Source organism: Anastrepha ludens, chromosome 6 (assembly GCF_028408465.1).
Source record: "Anastrepha ludens isolate Willacy chromosome 6, idAnaLude1.1, whole genome shotgun sequence".
In the NCBI taxonomy this organism is placed as follows: domain Eukaryota; kingdom Metazoa; phylum Arthropoda; class Insecta; order Diptera; family Tephritidae; genus Anastrepha; species Anastrepha ludens.
Genome location: NC_071502.1, coordinates 32,727,272 through 32,748,201, shown reverse-complemented (window position 1 = coordinate 32,748,201; position 20,930 = coordinate 32,727,272). Strand labels below are relative to the sequence as shown.

Genomic DNA, 20,930 nt, shown 5'->3' with positions numbered 1-20,930 from the left:
CGGGCAACGTATGGAAACCCTGGCCATGTTTCAACATCGACGTCGGCGCAGAATATTCATGGCCTGAAGGTTATGCTGTGTATCTGGTGGGACCAGCTGGGTGTTGTGTATTATGAGCTACTGAAACCGAATGAAACGATTACGGGGGATGTCTACCGACGACAATTGATGCGTTTGAGCCGAGCACTGCGAGAAAAACGGCCGCAATACGCCGATAGACACGACAAAGTTATTTTGCAACATGACAATGCTCGGCCACATGTTGCACAAGTGGTCAAAACATACTTAGAAACGCTCAAATGGGATGTCCTACCCCACCCGCCGTATAGTCCAGACCTTGCGCCATCCGATTACTATCTCTTCCGATCGATGCAACATGGCCTGGCTGACCAGCACTTCCGTAATTACGATGAAGTCAAAAAATGGATCGATTCGTGGATTGCGGCAAAACCGACCGAATTTTTCACAAAGGGAATCCGTGAATTGCCAGAAAGATGGGAAAAAGTAGTAGTAAGCGATGGACAATATTTTGAATATTAAATTTGTAACCATTTTACGTCAATAAAGTTTCAAATTTCGAAAAAAACCGCACGAACTTATTCATAGTCCTACTTATACTTATACTTATACTTATACTTATACTTATACTTATACTTATACTTATACTTATACTTATACTTATACTTATACTTATACTTATACTTATACTTATACTTATACTTATACTTATACTTATACTTATACTTATACTTATACTTATACTTATACTTATACTTATACTTATACTTATACTTATACTTATACTTATACTTATACTTATACTTATACTTATACTTATATTTATACTTATACTTATACTTAGATTTATACTTATACTTATACTTATACTTATACTTATACTTATACTTATACTTATACTTATACTTATACTTATACTTATACTTATACTTATACTTATACTTATACTTATACTTATACTTATACTTATACTTATACTTATACTTATACTTATACTTATACTTATACTTATACTTATACTTATACTTATACTTATACTTATACTTATACTTATACTTATACCAAATACAAAAAATTAAATATACAAAACCCATACGTTTTTGCCAGACTCCTTTGAGCAACCAACTTTCTTCAGCATTCCTTTTCTCATTTCATAAAAATTGTGCCGCCTTAATGTGCCTATACTTTATGTGAGCATACATTTTCATGTTAAATGATACTTTTTCCTTTTATGAGGGGGGAAATGGTCACGAAAGCAATAAGGTTATTTGATGGTCATATGAATCGTTTAGTGTTTTGCGCACGTGATGCGAAGATATGAATATTTTTTAATACTTTTATAGTAACACGTCAACTCCATATTTTGTCAAATAAATTCGCATTTAACGGCTGCTAAAGGCGGGATATTTGAGTAAAAACTTGAAAGATTCAACTTAGCGTCTCATTTGAAAACATACTTTTCCGGCACAGGAAAACTGACACGGAAAAGGTAGCGGCAGAGGGAGACATTTTTCTGAAAATTGGTATATTTTTTTAAATAAACTCAAAAAATTTTGAAACAAAAAATTTCATAATTTTGAAATTTACTCAATATTGAATATTTTAGTAAGGAGTTTTTTAAAGCGAAATATCTCCGGTACTTTCGAACATTTACATTTTTTTTTCTAATTTTTTAAGATAAAATATGGATACTTTTTAGAACCCTTTTTTATAAAATAAAATTTTACTTTTCTGTTCAATATATTAGGGATGTTGAATTTTATTAAAGAGTTGAAAATTTTATAAAAAAAGGTTTTTAAAGAGAAATATTTCCGCTCCTTTCGAACATTTAAGATTTTTTTTGTTCAAAATTTTGGGGGAACATTTTTTTTGTCCGTTTTGAAAAACCGTCTGAGATGTTTTTCTTATTTTTTCATTAATAAACTACGAAACTTTGTTAAATAACCACTTCAAGTATCATAGTGGGGTTCCCATAAAATACGTACAGCGAACCAGTGAAAAATCAAATCAAAATAATACACAAGCGAACCCCATGCCGAATAATACTAAAGAATACAAAAGTAAATAAAATAAAATCCCAAACCTCTTATAAAATAAAAAGTTATCCACTCAATACCTAAAGCAAAAATTAAAACTTGCAGGTACTTATTTCCTCAAGTTGTCACGTGGAGCTTCTTATTGCAATCTTTTTTTTCGAGACCAATTTCCCGCAAGGCCCCTTGAATGCAATGCTTCTTCACAGTAAAATAATAATAAAGAAGTTTTAGATTTTTTTAAATATTCTCATTGGAAGTCAATGCACTTCTGCATTCACTTGAACCAATTTTCAAAGCACTTTTGCAGCTCAGATATGGATACTTCAAAACCAAGCTATTAAATGGTTTCTTTATGCGTTGAAAAACGTTGACCTCGTATTTTATTTTTGATGTTCGGAAACAGAAATAAATCATTAGGTGCCCAATTAGGGCTGTAAAGCGAGTGACTCATTAATTTGATCATTAAATTCAGTGCGCAAAAACTCTTCTTTGTGGGCCGATACGTGAAAGCTCGCAATTTCTTTATGAAGAATGGTTCGTTTTCGGCCGTTGGTTTCCCTTAATTCCCCGAAAACTTTCGGTTATGTACCACTTTGAAGCCACTATTTAAAGCTCACCCCGAAAATTGTAATAAGTCATTGCAAGAAATATTTCACGAATACTTTTGGACAAGATGAGTTTTTCACTGAAGAAAGAACAAAAAACGTAATATGTAAGTTTGTCCTAAAGTAACCAAACTTTGAAAAAAAAATAGTAATTCGGAGTTTTGCAAAGACACAAAATATAAAAGGACATCCTCGTACATAGTAAAGTTAGCATTCACGCACATTCTATCGCTAATTTGAGGAACTGAATTTAAATGCATAAACGTTTAGCTAACAAATGGAAGCTCGAAAAAGAAATACTTCGAAGGTTGCACTTCCGCGTACCGCTGAAAGTCACTCAATTAAACTGCAAGCAAACTTTTCAATTATATTGATTTTCCGTGTGAAAGCAAACCATCAAACTGGAGTGCACTTCTGCATACTTACACACATACATATGCATGTACTTGTACAAGTGTATGAGTATTATAAAAATCAATTTTACTCTTCTCGTCATATAACGGGTGCTTGTGGCGGAGCAGAGAATATCTGCGATGCGGATTTCTGTCGCACCAGCTTTCCAAGTAAACAATTTTATTTTTATGTAATATTAGCACCAAAAATATTAGCACCTAAAATATTCACGATCAGTCCTATATGGGTTCCGTGACATAGAGATATTGAAGGAAATTGCTGGTCCGATTAGCTGGCCAGAAAGGGTACTAATCTTCCACTGCTTGAAAACGCAGGCAATATTGGAATTCCTATGGCAACTTGCAAATTTAGGATACAAAATTATATTCTCCAGGAAGTCAATAGATCGTGAAGAGAAGTAAATACTTATGTAACAATCAGACTAATTTGGTCACAAATAAAGAAGAAAGAGTCAAAAGAATTGCTCAACCTCTCACGAGAGAACATCGCGAAGGTCGTGGCTTATGCCACCAGCCATTGGCTGTTAGGTAGGGGGTGTGTTTTCTCATGAATACTGCAGAAGTTGTATAGACGAGGTAGAGGAAGAAGCAGTAGAACACCTCCTCCGTGCTGGGGAATTTAGCTAGGAGCAGAGCACGGCATCATCCTACGCATCATAAGAGCTTCTAAATGGTTCCAATGATGAATAAACTCTGAGGTTCCCGTCTTACACAGTGATACCACAACGGACCTTTATGGCCTAAGTGAGTTAGCTATTCTGAACAGATAGCCACAAACTCCCAACCTTACCTAGGAACATCTTTACCAATTTCGGCCGCCGCTTATATGGGGACGTCACACTGTGCGACGCTTCAATCAATTTGCGGACGTACAAGATATACGAGTACATATGTTAGTTTGAGCTAGAGCGGAAAAAGTATGGAGAAATAGAAAACAAATTTTTTTGACAAAAATAAAAACAATTTTTTATTTAGAATTTTATTTTTAACAGAAATATATTTTATTCTAAAAAATTAAAAAGAAAAATGTGCCATTAACCGAAGATGTTTCACTTTGCGCTGGAGTAACAAAAAATCTGAAGAAATAGAAAACACAATTAGTTTCACTAAAATTAAAAAGAAAATTTAATAAAAAACGCTTTACACAATTTTTTTGTAGAAAGTATAGAAAACCAAAAAAAAAAATTAGATAAAAATATAAAAAACTTATAAAAAACATTTTTCCCCCCAAATATATATTTTTCCTATAATACAATATAAAAAAAATGTTACCAGGAACCCAGGATATTTAACATTGCGCTAAACCAGTAAAAATTTAAGGAAATTAAAATCAAAATTATTTTTACGTAAATTAAAAAAAAAAACAATTTATGAAAAGAATTTATAACATTTTTTCCCTTTTTTAAGTATATTTTATCTTAAAAATTGAAAAGAAAAAATTTGGCAGGAACCGAAGATATTTCAATTTCGCTAGAGCAACAAAAAATATGATAAAATAGAAAACGCAATTATTTTGAGAAAAATGAAAACGAAAATTTGATTAAAAACATTAAGAAAAAGTGCGTATCCAAAAAATTTAGCTAAACAAATTTATAAATTTTTTCCTTGTAAAAAGCACATTTTATACTTTATAAAAAAAATTTAATTTATAAAAGTAATAAAAAAATTTTAATAAGAAATGAATAAAAAAATGTAATACAAAATTCTAATAAAAAAAATTAATAAAACAAAATTTTTTTTTGTAAAAAGCATATTTTATACTAAAAAATAAAAACAAATTTAGCAGGAACAACCACAATGAATAAATCAAATGAATAGAAACAAATTAAAACAAAATTTAATTAAAAAAAATAAATAAAAAAATGAGTTTAAAAAAAATTATTTAATAAATTAAAAAAAAAAATGTATAAAAATGGATAAAAAAATGTAATAAAAAAATTTTAATAAAAAAAATAATAGAACAAAAATTTTATTGTAAAAAGCATATTTTACATCATACTAAAAAATTAGAAAAAAAAAATTTACCAGGACAACAGCAATGAATAAATCTTGCAACCTTTAAGTTTGTTTCTCAATATTTTTCCAGTTTTCTTTTAATTATACTTAACCAATTATCAGAAAAATGCATGAAAGCGTCCAAATTGTTATACTTAAATCACCAAACGTGAAATCGCTCCAAAGAGAAAAAACTGTGCCCTTCATAAGACAAAGGAAACATCTGCCATACAAAATAGAATGCCATACCTCTAAACAATAAAAATAAATGAATAATTAGCGCGAACGCTTCTGTTACTTGTTTGGCCGAGCTCCTACTCCTTTTTGCGACGATGTTGATGTTGCTCCACAAACTTAGGAAACTACAGTTTTAAGTCGATCCGAACGGCAAATGGCTTTCTATGAGGAGCTTTTTCATGGCAAAAATACACTTGGAGGTTTGCCATTGCCTGCCGAAGGGCGACCGCTATTAGAAAAGCTGATTCTATTATTTGATGTTCATGCACGGAAATTCGAACCCATGCACTTCCGAATGATAGTCACACACCAACCCATCGCTACAGCACCTTTTACTCAAACAAATATTTATAACCTATTGCGTGAAATAAGCAAATGTGAATTGAATACAGCAAACTTACAAAACCTATAAAAAAATATTGCGAGCCAAGAAGTACCAGTTCAAAAGTGTACGCTCAGATTCAACGAAATTTATTGTACCCAGTTCATGTTCTTAGCACAATTTTTTTAGCTGTTCACAAAATTTTTAGAATATAACTTTAACGATTGATTCGATTTTTTACAAGTTTCAAAGTACTATTTCAAAAAAACTGCATTGTAAAAGTTGCACACTACTGAACGGACTGACTGTGAATCAGCTGTTGTTACAGATTTAATAGCTTCAAATTATCAGAAATGTAGTGAAACTCATTTTTGTGAAAGACTTCCCAATCCAATGAAAATCATGATTTTAAAAGTTGCAGTTTACTACTCGTATTCAGTCACTTAACATACACTGTGGGCAAAAAGTAAGGTGAATTTATTTGTCAAACTTCGCGGGATTAAAATTTCGCTCTAGTTATTTTTTTCATGAGTTGGCAGCACTGTTAATAACATCTGGGCCAACTTTCATGTGAATGTCATTATCAGTAATATATTTATGCCTGTGTTTACCAAACGACCAAGAGTGTATTTTTCGATTTTTACAATGTCTGATTTGATTGAGCAGAGAAGTGCCATCAGATTTTTTTTGCGGAATGAAATTTCGGCTGCGGGAACATTTAGCATGTTGCAGAAGGCATTTGGTGATTCGACCATGTCGCAGAAAAATGTTTATAAGTGGTACAAAGACTTCAAAGAGGGTCGAGAACGTGTTGATGACTTGGAGCGCTCCGGACGACCATCGACGTCAACATATGACCAACATGTCAATAAAGTGAAGGAGTTAGTGCTCAAAAATCGTCGGTTGACTGTTAAAGACCTTACTGATATGATCGGAATATCAGAAGGATCTATGAAAACCATTTTGAAAGACCATTTGGGTCTACGAAAAGTCAAATCTCGTTTGGTACCGAAAACTCTCAATTTCTTGGAAAAAAGTCGTCGCGTTGATGTGTGGGAAACAATGCTTTCAGACTATTAGGACAAGCTCAAATGCATCATTACGGGAGATGAGACTTGGATTTATGCTTACGACCCTGAAACAACCGACCAATCAAGCGAATATCGTGCTAAAGGCGAGGCCAGACCGAAAAGAGCACGTCAAAGCCGTTCAAAAATAAAGGTCATGATGACAGTTTTTTCAGTTTTCGTGGTGTGGTGCACTATGAATTCCTTCCACCAGGCCAAACTGTTAATAAGGAATATTATTTGAGCGTTATGCGTCGTTTACGTGAAGCAATTCGTCTAAAAAGACCAGAATTATGGGCCAAAAACTCTTGGTTTTTGCATCACGATAATGCACCGTCTCACACTGCCCTCGTTCTTCGTGACCATTTCGCCAAAAATTCCTCGCATATCGTTCCGCAACCACCGTATTCACCTGATTTGGCTCCGTGTGACTTCTGGATATTCCCAAAACTCAAGAGACCACTCCGGGGAACGCGTTTCGAGTCGATTGAGGAGATAAAAGTTGAATCGAAGAAGGTGCTGATGGCTATACCGGAAATGGACTTTTTGGCATGTTTCGGGGATTGGAAAAATCGTTGGCATAAATGTATTTCATCTAGAGGGGATTATTTTGAAGGGGATGAAATTGATTTACAAGAATAAATAAAGATTTTTCATTTTACAACCAATTCACCGTACTTTTTGTCCACTTTATACCGAATCACCATGGCAAGTTACAAGATTAAGCAGGTCGACCCTCACTAAATAAGAAACCCTATTTACGAGCAATTGTAAGGAAAAGTGTTCAGCACGCACTTTAAAATATTGTAGGCTAATAGTGGTGGCAGCTATTTTGTTGGCAGGCAGGAAATTCCAGTTTTTACAACAAAATAACATAAATTACTTGGGAAGCCTTCTGTCAATATTATAATCTTGACATTTGACAGCTGTCACTTGTAGCAAAATGGTTGTAATTTTCATAGCAGCTGTTAGTTCATTGAAAGCAAAAATGAACATTTTCGACACCTTTCACCGTTTTATTACTGTAAAAGCAGAAAAGGCAGCCGAGGATTACAAAGAGAAATGTGAAGGAAGTTGTGTGAATTAAAAACACGCAAGCATGGGTTAAAATTTGGTAGACAATTTATGTTCTGAAATACTTTCACTTTCGCATATAACGGAACTATTTATATTTTCTTTGATGAATTGTGCATTCAACAAGTGATTTTAATCGCGGATAGAAGCACGTGTTGTTAAAAAATAAAATTGAATATTCGAACGCGTGTAAGAGGCATATTTTGTATTTTTTTTATAAAAGCGGTAAAAACTGCTGCTGCAGAAACAAACACTGTTCACGGAGAGGATACCGTGAGTGTAAGGAAAAGTGGTTTTCAAAATTCCGAAGTGGTAACTGCGACGTGGAGGATGCCCCGCGCGCTGGTCGTCCTGAAGTCTTTAACTCCGACACCTTGCTCGATCTCGTGGAAGCTGAGCCTCATTTGACAGTCGATATGATTACTCAGAGATAAAATTCATCGCATGGAACAGTTCACAGGCACCTGGTTCAGTTGAGAAAGGTTTCAAAGCTGGGAAAATGGGTTCCGCATAGACTTTCTGTCGCCAACCTTCAGCAGAGAGTGAATGTGTGTTCTCAGCTGCTGCAACGGCTTGAAAATGAAAGTTTTTTGAACCGTATCGTTACTGGTGATCAAAAATGGGTCCTTTACAATAATCCTGTTCGCAAACGCCAATGGTTAGGTAAAGATGAAATACCAGAATCGACCCGTAGAGATGGCCTTCACCACAAGAAGATTTTCCTGCCTATTTGGTGGGATATGGCCGGTATTGTTTATTATGAACTTCTGGAACAAAACGAGACGATAACTGCTGATTTTTTTTCCCATCAGACGCAAAGTTTTGTTTCACCACGACAACGCAAGACCTCATACTGCAAGGCAAACATTAGGCAATTCCCTTTTATCCCCTAAAAAAATAAATTTTTTTTTTACTTTGTCATTTTTGAAAAACACAAACAAAAACTAAACTTAAAAAAAATTTATAAAAAATTAAAAAAAAATTTACAAAACCTGAAAATTTTTTTACTTTGTAGTTTTTAAAAACACAAACAAAAATTTTATATTATAAAAATTTTAATATTTTTGTTTTGTCATTTTGGAAAAACCCAAGCATAAATTTTATAAAGATTTACCAACGAATTAGAAACAATTTTTTTTAAGTGTTTGTCATTTTTGAAAAACATGCATAACATTTTTTTCTGGTTTCAGTTTATAAACATTTACGAAAAATTTTTAATTAATTGAAAACAATTTTTTTTAGTTTTATTACCTTTTTTGAAGAACCCTCTTCAATTGTACTTCGTGTTGATTTTTTTTTTAATAGCTAAATCTATGCCCAATAATCCTATCATGTTTTGCAATGAGATTCCATTAACTTTTCCAGTTATTTTCAAATAAGTACAGCAAACCAGTGAAAGACCAGTGAAAAATGCAGCTCCAACGAAGAGTTAGTGGCATATCTGGTCGTATACCACCTTGATCAAAGAGTTACCGGAACAACCGCCAGGAGACGCTGTAATTCCACTAATTTCAGTTCTGTTTCTTTTTTGTTAGGTTGCCACATCTGTGATTCGCATTCCTACCAAAGTTGTATCGCCATTGCTTGAATTTCGTATCAGTTACTTCGTCTTGAGGAAATCTACCTCTGCACGTATTTTTGATATTTTTACAGTTTTCAAAATGGATTTGAATTTACACCAACGAGTTTGTATTAACTTTTGCGTTAAAATGGATTCAAAGGTCTGAAAACCTTAGAAATATTGGGAAACTGCTTCGGTAATGATACCCTAAAGATAACCGCTGTTTACAAGTGGCATCACCGCTTCAGTAGAGATTGAGAGCCCATTGAGGATGACGAACGTGGTGGCAGGCTGTCGTCGAAAATTGATGAAAATATCAATAAAGTGAGAGGAAGAGTGAAAGTTGATCAATAACCGCAAACTAACCATCAGCGAGCTGGCAGAGGACTTGAACATTGCCTATGGATCCGTTGCGCCGTATTGCAGCAAGATTTGTCCCAAACGGTCTGAATATCATCCAAAAAGTGACCACTTTGATATCGTTAAAGACATGATAGCTACAGCCGACCAACCAACATTCATCAAATGCATCATTGCTGGAGACGAGACGTGAATTTAAGTAGGTTTAAGAGTATGACACGCAATCTAGACATCAAGCGAGTGAATGGAGAGCTCCAAATGAACCAGTACTAATAAAACCGCATCGTTTTCAGTCTGAAACGAAAGCTATGCTCAAGGTTTTTATGGATTACAACGGTATTTTACACCATGAATTTTTGCCTGTAGGTCAGGCAGTTAATAAGGACTTTTATTTGGGCATCATCAAACTTTTACGTGAAGAAATTCGCTAAGAAAAAAAGAATTTGTCGCAAAACAACTCTTCGAGTATGCACCATGATAACACATCGACATACAGCGCCCTGAATTGCCCGTGAATTTTCGACCTAGAACGAAACGAACATCATCCAATAGCCATCGAATTCACTTAATATGGCTCGCTGTGATTTTTTACTGTTTGATCGAGTCAAAAAAACGCTGCGGGGAACGCGTTGTAACAGCCGAAAGGAAGTAATGGAAAAGTAGACAACGACGACTCTGGTGGCTATATCGAAATAGGTAGAGTGTTTCGGGAGCTGGATCCAAGTTATTCTCATTCAAGGGCAATATATTTCGGAGTAGGCAGTGCTTTGTTGGTGCCTAGGTATATGTATTTGTCACTCGCGCGTTTGTCCATTGTCATCAAAATTATAAAACATTTATGCACCTTTATGCGTTTATGCATTGGGTGTAAAAAAATAACGTCAGATCTGATAGTTGCATGGGAGCGTAGAAACTTTTTCACTTATGCTGCAATTACTGTGTGCGCCTTACCACACCTATTTAAGTGGTTCGGAAATGCAGAATGCTTCGGCACGAACAGAAGTTAAAGTAAGGAACAGTTATAACAAAGTGCAAACTGCATTTACGTATTTTTGTACATTTGAACGTATAGTTGTATGCATGCAAGTCGCGCACGGCAGGTGGATCACGCTTCTGCTAACCAACATCAACACGTGCCATTCATTTTGTTGGAAACTTTTCTTCGTTCAAAGTCATATACAATTAAAAACTTAAAACAATACAAAGAAAAGCGGTAAGTTTCAAAAGTATTTCTTCTCAAACACACTTTCATATTAATACGCATTTTACAGCGCGTTGTGGTATTTACAGTGCATTTGTGTGAAAGTTTTAAGCGGTTTGTTGATCGCGTTGAATGAAACACAATATTTTGGAAACGAGTTTTACGGATTTTTCATAAGAAAAGTGTAATTTTTAAAAACTGGAGTTAGATTAGTTTAGGGTAACCAGGTTGCTTGTCTAAGACAGGACACTCGATGGCTCTAAGGGCCATTGTGATACTTGCATTTGATTTCCATCCCCTAATTAAGTTGATTAAGCCACTTAGATCTTTTTGAGAAGGCAACTTGTCCATCCAGTGAGACATTTTACAAATTTCCCAGCTCTTTAAAGAAATAATCGTCAAGATATTTTGGATGGCTTCTTTGAAGTAGTAGGGTCGTAGTAGCAGGGCATTCACAGAAAGTGTGTTGTACCGACTCAATTACTTCTTCATCTCCACAACTCCTGCGGAAGTCACTTTGAGGTAGACCCATTCAACTGGCTAGGGTGCCAATAGTGCAGTAACCTGTTATAATACCTGTGAGAACGCTGGTAGCTGATTTGTTGAATCCAAGCAGATATTTGGTTCTTTAAAGATTCAGAGCGCTTTGGAGACCCTGCAGTTAGCAGTCAGAGAGCACCTTCCGCGATTACGCTCAAGCCAATCGCAGTGTAGAGTTCGTTTAGAGGAATGCTTATACCACTCGCTGAAGGTCCAGCTCAGAGCCTTTCCTTGCACATTCATGTGCTCTTTCATTCTCCTCCACAACAAAGTGGCCGAGAGTGGTGGAGTGTAGTTGGATAAGCGAGAGTGACCTGCTGCATTCTTTAACACTTGCTTGACTATCAATAAAAATGGTAAGGTTTGCCGGAGGTAAGTCCATTAGTCTTATCGTGTTTGTCGTATTGTCTACAGTCACTCGGGGTCCAGTGCCACTGTTTTATTTTTATTTTTTGTTTTTTTTTTGCAAATGGTCTTGCGCATTTTCTTCCATAAGAAATTCATTTTCCATGAAATAAGGTTTAAGTGCCAGTTCTAAGCAGCTAAGAGCCGTCACCAAGAAAAGAAAATTTGTAATCAATGCAATTTTTTTGCAGCACAAAACTTGAACTTTATTATACCAAAATTTAATAGGCTATAGAACTGTATATTCGAACGTTTTCTAAAGATTCAGATACAAAAATTTAAAATTTAGATAAAAAGTTGAATTTTTCTAAATTTTGTTTGAAGTTTCAAATTTTGATTTAAATAGTTTTTACTAAAGAAGGAATAGAAATAATAAAAAAATAATAACAAAGTTTTAACTCGCGAAATATTGAAAATTTTAAAAAAAAAGGTGATCACGTACTTAGTTACGCTCGCTACTGTAACTTACCAATATCAACTTTGATTTTATATTTCAACTCTTAAAAGTAATCTAATGGCGGCAAAATGCAGCTTCTGGCGGCCATTCATCACCGTTTCATCTGATTATCTGGTTTTTGTTATTTTAAATTAATTTATTTTAGGAAATGTCTAACCTTCAGTCGCTGGGATGGCAATGGCAGCCTCAGAGTCAACTCCGACAAAACGGAGCTGAGGCTATTAACCAGAAAATACGAACCTCCACACTTTAGACTTCCCGTATTAGGTAGCTATACATTGGAAGCTACAAATTGAAAATCGGGTAGAGAAGGTCAGTATAGCTTTTTACTCCTGCAAATGTGCTCAAAAGATGGGTACTCAAGCCACAGATCGTTCTTTGTAGTTCAACGTAATGTCTTGGTTTGGAAGGCAGTTCTTCGGAAGGCCTATAATATCATTAAACTGGGGAGGGTGTAAACCAACTGCTTGTATTGGCATTTCCGGAGCATGTAGAACTTGTCCCAGTGATGGCCTGAATGTGGTTTTGCACTTCCTTGGCATCGAATTTCATGTTATTTCCATCGCTGCTCAAAGTGCAGTTAGGTGAAAGGAGGTTGGCCTCTGGAGACAATCTCTCAAGGGACATGGTAGCGTTTTTGGGCAGTTAACAGCTTATTTCCTTGAACTTCGTGCACATCTCTCTATCCGTAAATTGGAGCTTGCGGTTCGCGCCAAGGCAATCTTTCCAAGCAGGCAGGATTGGAAGGAGAAAGGAGAGCAAACTCTGCACCGAATGCTGGTACGGCTCCAAGATGGAATCGAGAGTCGGAGCAGGGGTTTTCTATTTTAATTTTTAATTTAGCTATTTTCTTAAAACTGCCGAATATGCTAGTGTTTTTCAGAGAGAAGTCTTTGCTAACCTGCATGCATGCAAAATGCTTAGGGAACGTGGGAGCGAGGGAGCGAGGAAGATATTAAAATATTTTCCGATGGTCGGGCCGCGATCTGAGGTCTGGCAGCGCCATGGCGCAGATCCAAACTAGTCAACTCCAGTAAAGAGGAGATCAAATCTCTGAGTAAGTAAAATTTCTTTGATCTGGGTTCCAGGATATAGGAACATACGTAGAGGAAAATGAAATTGCTGATGAGCTTGCCAAGAATGGGGCTGAATTGGTCTCAGAGACCTCCTACCCGGTCATCGGCATCGCCTTGACTGTTTTTATAGGAGAATTGCACAATTTCTTTCTGAGGAAAGCGCAGAACAGATGGAGCTCCATTTCTTCAAGTGATGTTTCACAAACACTTTGGGCCCAATACAATATACGGAGGACTCAGGAAGTCCTTTGGGCTCCTCGCCATTCAATTTCCAAACTCGTAGCTGTGTTTACCGGTCACTGGACGATCGGAACATACGCGGAAAAGCTTGATTTTCCATTTAAACCGCATTGTTGAAGCTGTAGGGACCTTTCAGTGAAGGAGACTCTTGAGCACTTTTTCTGAAAATATCTAGGATTGGCAGCTAGACGATTAAGGTCACTGGGTGGTCCTTTATTTAATTGTCTGGAGCAGTGCCCCAACCTAAATCCCATCAATCTTCTCTATTATATCAACAACTCTGGTTGGCTATAGATATCTGTCTATAGGAGGTGTCATAAAAGTATCAAAATGGCCTTTAGTGCTAGTGCTGGGGAGTGCCAGAGTGGTACTTGAACCATTTTACCTACCTACCTGCCTCACCCTCAGCAACATGTTTGGCATGTCCCGTATGCTATTTTCGCTCGCAAAGTCCGAAAAATAAAAAGTAAAAACTCCAAACGTTAGATGGACCACCCTGTATATTAGTGGAAACGCTTTGGGAAATAACTTGTACTTGAGTTAAGACTGAGTTTAAATATTTGTTGTAGTAGCACACAAAACAAAAATATCGATTGAGCCATAATCCCAGCCAATTCGATTTCTCTGAAAAGTTTTATATTTATTTGGAATAAATTGGCAACATAAAAATAAACTGAAACTCGTCTACTCCAATAATGATGCAATGAACATTTAAAGTAGAGAAGAAGTTTTCCTAAATTTTCCCTTTTTTTTTTTGCAACACTCGAAAAATGTAATGTTGTAACTCGGGAACTAATCAGTTTCAATCTTTGCGAAGCAACTGCTACGAAACTCAAGGCACAGCTCAAATAAGGCGACTATTGCCATGTACGCACTGATGTAATGGGCTACGCCAAAAGCGGTTTCAAGTTTTAAAGTGGTGAAATTGAGGCCATTATTTCAAGTAAGCATTGACACCCCCAATACGAACTAAATACGTCACTTTCAGTTGCGTGGCATTCGCAGTTTATATTTGTTTGTATAAACGAGTACAAACTTTCAGCTTTAGCTTTAAAAAATACTTTGTGCTAAACTTTTAGTATCTACTCCGCGTTTATGAAGATCTCAGCGCTTAAAACTCCATTTATAGAAAAACATTCTTTTATTTCTCTGACATCAATTCACTTTATTTCCTTCAATTCAGCAAGTTTTGCCTTTTCACGTCACGCTTTGTTTTCGCCGCCGTTAACTTATTTATTATTTATGAACAGCAGCATGAAATTCGCCTACTCAGTAGAAACTCATGCCGAGGTAACTAAAAATTGGGATATCTACAGTGGCGCCAGCACACCCCAACCCCGTAGCAATACACAATACACATCCACATATAAATATTTTTGAATATCTGTTGCTGGGGAATGGGCGCACACACACTCGTATACTTACAGAGAAAAAAAATACTGATGTTAGCGGATATTGTGCTCTAAATTATTCATGAATTGGTTATGGGCTTAATTAGCGCACATGAAGCCAGATTTTTTAATATCAATATTTTAAATGAGTTTTTATTGTCCTTCTTGGAATTTTCGAGGGATGTATTGTTGATTCGTCTTTCAAGTTTTTTACCTGAATTCTGGCTGTCCGTGAATAAATTTTGTAAAAATGATATTAATATATGCAGTCCAGCAATTCAAATTCATGATGCAAAGAAATTCGTTACTAGGAAAACCAACTAATGGCATCATAAAAATCAATGCGGGCCACTTGTTAAACTTCGCTTGTGTAAGAGTGGTCATTGATTTCAATTTGTAAATTTTTTTGATGTTTTTGTTTGTTTTAAATTATGCAAAATTGTTGATGAAATTATGAATAGCTCCGAAGCCAAGAAAATGTTGCTATCAAAGTTCACAGGAAAGTTCGGGGAAGTTACTAGCTAACTATATGCATTTTATTTTTCATTGTTCCTTCCACTGTAGAGCATAGGGCCTCGACAAGACTTAGTCTTGCGTTGGTTTCGTTAATCTATTTATTTCTGGCAGGGTAGGTGATTAGCCTGCCGCTACCAGTTCTAAATAAATAGTAGGAATTCCCTCCTGTCGTTGCTTAGGAACAACGCCTTGTGACTGTTTAGCGCGCCATCTGTGGTTCACATTTTTCTGTTAGAAGGATCACACAGATGGTTGAGGGCTGCGCTAAATTTTGGTGTGGCTGCGCTATTACCGCGATTGCCCGCTTCCGCAATGCAAGTAATGTGCTGACTTTTGTGCGGCAGTAAGGATTAGAAGGATATGGTTTTTTGGGTTGAGGAATGAATTTCTTTTTTGTTTCTTTTTTTAAGGTAAGTTTGGAAAAGTGCGAGGGCCGTGCATTACGTGGGATTCGAACCCACAACCTATGGGATGGCAGGCTACTGCACTTACGCTAGACTACCGAGGCGCTGACTATATTTGCAGAAAATTGCATCAAAGTAGTGCTGGCTGATCTGTAAAAAGGTCTAGGGTCCATTGTGCTACCAGGCTATGTACGAGTATTTGGAGCAAAAGATATTGTTTTATGTAATTCTTAATGGGCGTCTTCGTGTGTTTTAAGAAGCCTTTCAGCCTAGGCACCTTTGTGGAGCCCTACAAAGAGCATGGCAATGGCAAAGTAGGTATTCCAAAGTACCCTTAGCATTCGCTTCGTTGCATGCACTAATCATATCGCTCTGGACTAATCCCATTTTGGCTGCGTGATGTGAGGTGAGACAGTATCCCGTCAGTAGGCCGGTGAAATGGTTGAAGTGTCAATCTGTCATTCTTAAAGCGCCGTTTTGATACCATTATGAGACATCCTACAGGCAGATATCCACAGTCAGCCAGAGCTGTTGACATAATGAAGAATATTGATGGAATTTAAGTTGGCGCACTGCCCCAGGCGGCCAAAGAATGGAGCATCCAGTGACCTTAATCGTCTAGCTGCCAAACTCGAGCATTTACAGAAAAGTGCTCAAAAGTCTCTTTCACTGAAAGGTCCCCACAGCTTGTGCAATGGGGGTTAAATGGTGAACCTATCTTTTCCGCGTGTGTGCCAATCGTCCAGTGACCGGTAAACACAGCTAGGAGTTTGGGTATTAAATGGCGAGGAGTCTAAAAAACTTTCTGAGTCCTCCGTATATTATATAGGGCCAAAGGGTTTTCAAAATATCACTTGAAGAAATGGAACTCCATCTTTTCTACGCTTTTCTGAGAAATAATTTGTGTAGTTGCCCTTTAACAACTGTCAGGGGGCTGCTGAATGCCGGGTAGGAGGTCGCTGAGACCAATTAAGCCCCCTTCCTGGCAACCTCATCAGCAATTTCATTTCCCTCTATGTTAATATGTTCTGGAACCCAGATCAGAGAAATGGTCAGATCCGGTCAGTACTCAAACCAATATTTTGCAGTCTTTTTGAGAGTAATAAAATACAGTTGATAGTTTTCGTATTCCAAGTCCTTAGCATAATTTTGTTGGTTTCGTGTGAGTGTTCCCATATCGACTGCGTTTTCAGAAAAAGCTACTCATCCAGTTCCGTTTTCAGAAAAGAGTGTGATGTGTGGCATCTCTGATGTGCTGAATCTCGGCAAGTTTAGCGAACTCATCGGCTCTCACCTTTCATTCTATTTCTTCCTGTCCTGGTTTCCAATAAATAGAGACCTGCCCGTTCTCGCAGAGTTCATCCATTTTCAATGCATTGCATTACGCTCGAAACACATTTCGCGTTAGTCCAAAGAAATGTTTTTCGCAGTATTAAGCGAATTTAATTCCAGAGCCAATGCAGTTGCTTTTATTGCGGCATAGATTTCCACTTCAAAACTACAACAGCAATTAGAGAGTCTTTCAGAGAGATTAGAAAGCCTGAAAGACTTTTGGAGACCAAATTGCGGATAAGAGACAGTCGCTCCTACTCCTTCCGTCATTTTGGTCCTTTCTGTAAAGAAATTGTATGAAGGGTATGTCAATTCTCTACCTTTCTGCCACCCATTTTACTCATGAATGAAGCTGGGCCTTTTGCGGAATTTAGCTTGCGGAATTACTTTTCAGCCCTAACTTTCCACCCTAACTGATTTCCACCCGAAAAACATATGTACCTTTTTTTCAAAAGTCCGCTCTTTTGTTATTTTTCAAAAAAAAATTCCCATTGTAGCACCTGCCAGAATGACAGCCTACAGAGTAATAATCAGTTTAACCTTTTCGTTTCAGATGTCCTGAAGAGCTAAAATCCTGTTGACAAGCGGCCTATCTTTTTTTAAGACGCTTACTTTAGTACCACACTACTACAAAAAAATATGTAAACAAAAATGGTTTTTGTATACTATTTGATGTCAATAATCTTATATATTATTTCTAATTGATATGAATTGATATTTCTATGTGCAGGTTTCTTTTCTGCACTTACTTGGAATCCAAATCTATAAATAAGGTTTTGTTTATAAAGATGGGAATTAGTGCTATTAACATGCTCTAGGCATTATTGCTGGTAGTGCTTTTGTCGAGCTGTATTTTATTAAAATAAAATGTTATAAATAAATGATTTTGAATGCACAAAAAAATCTATTTGCACTATGATACTATTGTGAATATTTCATTAGCGACTATTGCCCATCAGATGACAGGGCAAACGCATATTAGTTTTGATTGAAAGATGATTAATGGATAGAAAGCTGATTTATTGATTATTGACATGACAATTTTATATATGTATTTACATATGAACATACCTTCTGCTCAAATATGAACGAGACGTTATCAATAAAACGGTCCGCGGATGACATATGGCAAAAATAAATTTTTTGTTGGATGGTAGGACTGTTATAAGCTTACATGGCAAATTTCAGCGTGATATGTCACATAGTTTGTTTTCTGTGCTACTGTAAACAAGTCAAGCTCGAGTGTGTTCTTCGAATTCTCTTTTATGACTTCAATTGTCTCAAAATGTTTTCCACGGAGCGGCAACTTGAGCTTGGGAAACAGGAAAAAGTCACATGGAGCCATATCAGGCAAATTTGCATGATCTGCTGATTTTCTTAAATTCAAAATAACTATTCGGTGATATTTCGAAAACTAGATGTCCGAATAAAAATATGTAGATTTTCGTACTCAGGGATCGATTTGACACAGAAAAAGAAGTGCGTGTACTGGGGTTAGTTATATGTAGTTCAGTGTCGTTGCTATTTTAAATGTTTGTGTGTAAGTATTTATTATCCTAAATTGTAAATCGCATTTTTTAATATTTCACAGCGGACGGACAACCTCATAACCACATTCGAGTTTACGAATTCATACTTTGATTGGGTGTTATGAATAGCATTCCTTTTTATTTTACTTTTCATTTTATTAATCGGTCGCAATTATGGAATTTTATTCGCATTGAAGATGAAAGCTGAAAGCTATAACCAAAATTCTAATAGCAGCTAATATCGACTACAAATAGGTACTAGTATTGATGTATTGTACACTCGCCACGGTCGCAAATTGGAAAAAGCCTCCACACTACCCTCACTGCGCTTCAGCTCATTTCTATTTAGTTTTCATGCTATTTGTTATACAAGTTGAAAAGAATTTGATAAATTTCGCCTTTCATGGTTTTCATTTTTTTGTTTTGTTTTTTGTTTTTGTAACTTTAGTTTTCTCATTGAACTATCTTCAAGGAGTTGTATGGGGAATCTGAATGAATTTATGCTCAACTAAATATTAATTGTAGAACTTAAATGAGTTATTATATTCTAAATTGAGCTCAATTAAATCATTAATTACTCATGCATTAATGGTAAGTGCCTAACAAATGAGAATTTCGAGGAAGGATTTACAGAAAATATTTTTTTTTTTTTTTTATATAGTTTTGTTTTTTATTATTTTATTGAAAACAAATAAAAGGAGTGTCAAATATCAGTATCTACAAGAAGACACAATGATTGATTATGTTCTCGTGCATATTTTTGCATGCTTTAAAATTAATATACCTACCAGTCTCGCCTGACGATGCAGCGACAGAACTGTTGTATCCCCATTGGCCACATGGCAGAAAGTTTTTATTGTTGCTTTACAATTTTTATGACGTTTTCTTTAAATTTTTCTACTGACATAGATTCACACTTCAACTAGCCAATTTAAATATGCTTTATGTGAAATATTATCGCCCATCGCCTGACACTTTATATTTGCGTACCTCAAACATTCCCACTTCTGCCGCATATTAGCATCACTCATTTGCATACGGGTACGCTTGTCTGCAGTAGGTCAAAGTGTACGAGTATAGACACTGGCATTCACACTTTTTTCAATCTTTATTTTTGCTTCTTCTATTTTCATATCCATATTTTTCTCTTTCAAGCTTTTCTGGCTGTCTGGCCTAAGTGGTGTTTATGTGTGAGTATAGCCGCACACCTGCCCACTTGCACTATTTTTGTTACACTTTCTCTTCTATATATACTTTTTACTTTGCCTATGTCTGGCAGCCTTTGCAACAACAATAGATCGTATAATTTTAACACTGATAAAGAAATGTGGATTGTTGGCCTGTAGGCGATTTATTCCGCCAACACAACAATTTATTGCCTTTTCGTGAGAATATTGGCGCTACCTTCGAACGACTGCATGAGTTTACAACTTGGGAATAATTATAGACATCACTTGCTGGCAATCCAGTTTTCCACACGCACACACACACACACTTATACTGTTACTTGTGAAATTTCTCACTCGACTCGTTTTGTTTTACATTTTTACATCTGTTGTTTTGCTTTCAAGTTGCTTTTGTTGGTTGAGAAATATCTTCAAATACAATTTGAATGAATCTCAGTAAAGTTTTGCACGAACTTTGGTCATTTTAATTGTTCTAGTTAAATTGCAGGTACCCACTCACCATCATAAGCCATACTTATGCGCTTGCCACAAAGTCCCACTTACAACTCCCATCTCGGCAATAATGTGGCTAACTCAAGCGTAGAATTACCTAAAATAAACATATTTGCCAACTTGTAAGTAGCTGAAGCATGCTCTGCTATATAATTACTCAGAAACAATTCTATTTGCTGTGAGTTTGCCAAAGGCAAGCAATTTTCTTCTGAAATTCCCCGTGCGCACATCAACCGGAGTATTTGTCTATTTCGTACGAAATTTCGGCTCTGCTCTTATTATCAAAGCCAAAGTTAATAAAAAAAGTAACAGGAAATTATATTGTTACGCTTTGGTGCATTTCTAAAGATTTCAATTTGCGACCACAATTGCTAGTCCGTTGGCCTTATAAGTATGTGTGTGCATACGTCTGCACTAGTTGGTCATTACAGGTGGTGGCATACATGGCGTATACGTGATGGCAATTACAGTG

The 20,930-nt window shown here is 36.1% G+C and overlaps 1 protein-coding gene across 1 annotated transcript in view; it reads right to left on the bottom strand.

The window, feature by feature from the left end:
• The window catches only part of LOC128866252 (diuretic hormone receptor), a 106,756-nt gene extending 86,672 nt beyond the window's left edge, over positions 1 to 20,084 (bottom strand). The window contains exon 1 of the mRNA XM_054106836.1: positions 19,568 to 20,084. The gene's annotated coding sequence lies outside the window, so the exon portion shown is untranslated. The remainder of the gene's footprint in view (positions 1 to 19,567) is intronic.
• Positions 20,085 to 20,930: the final 846 nt, after the last annotated feature.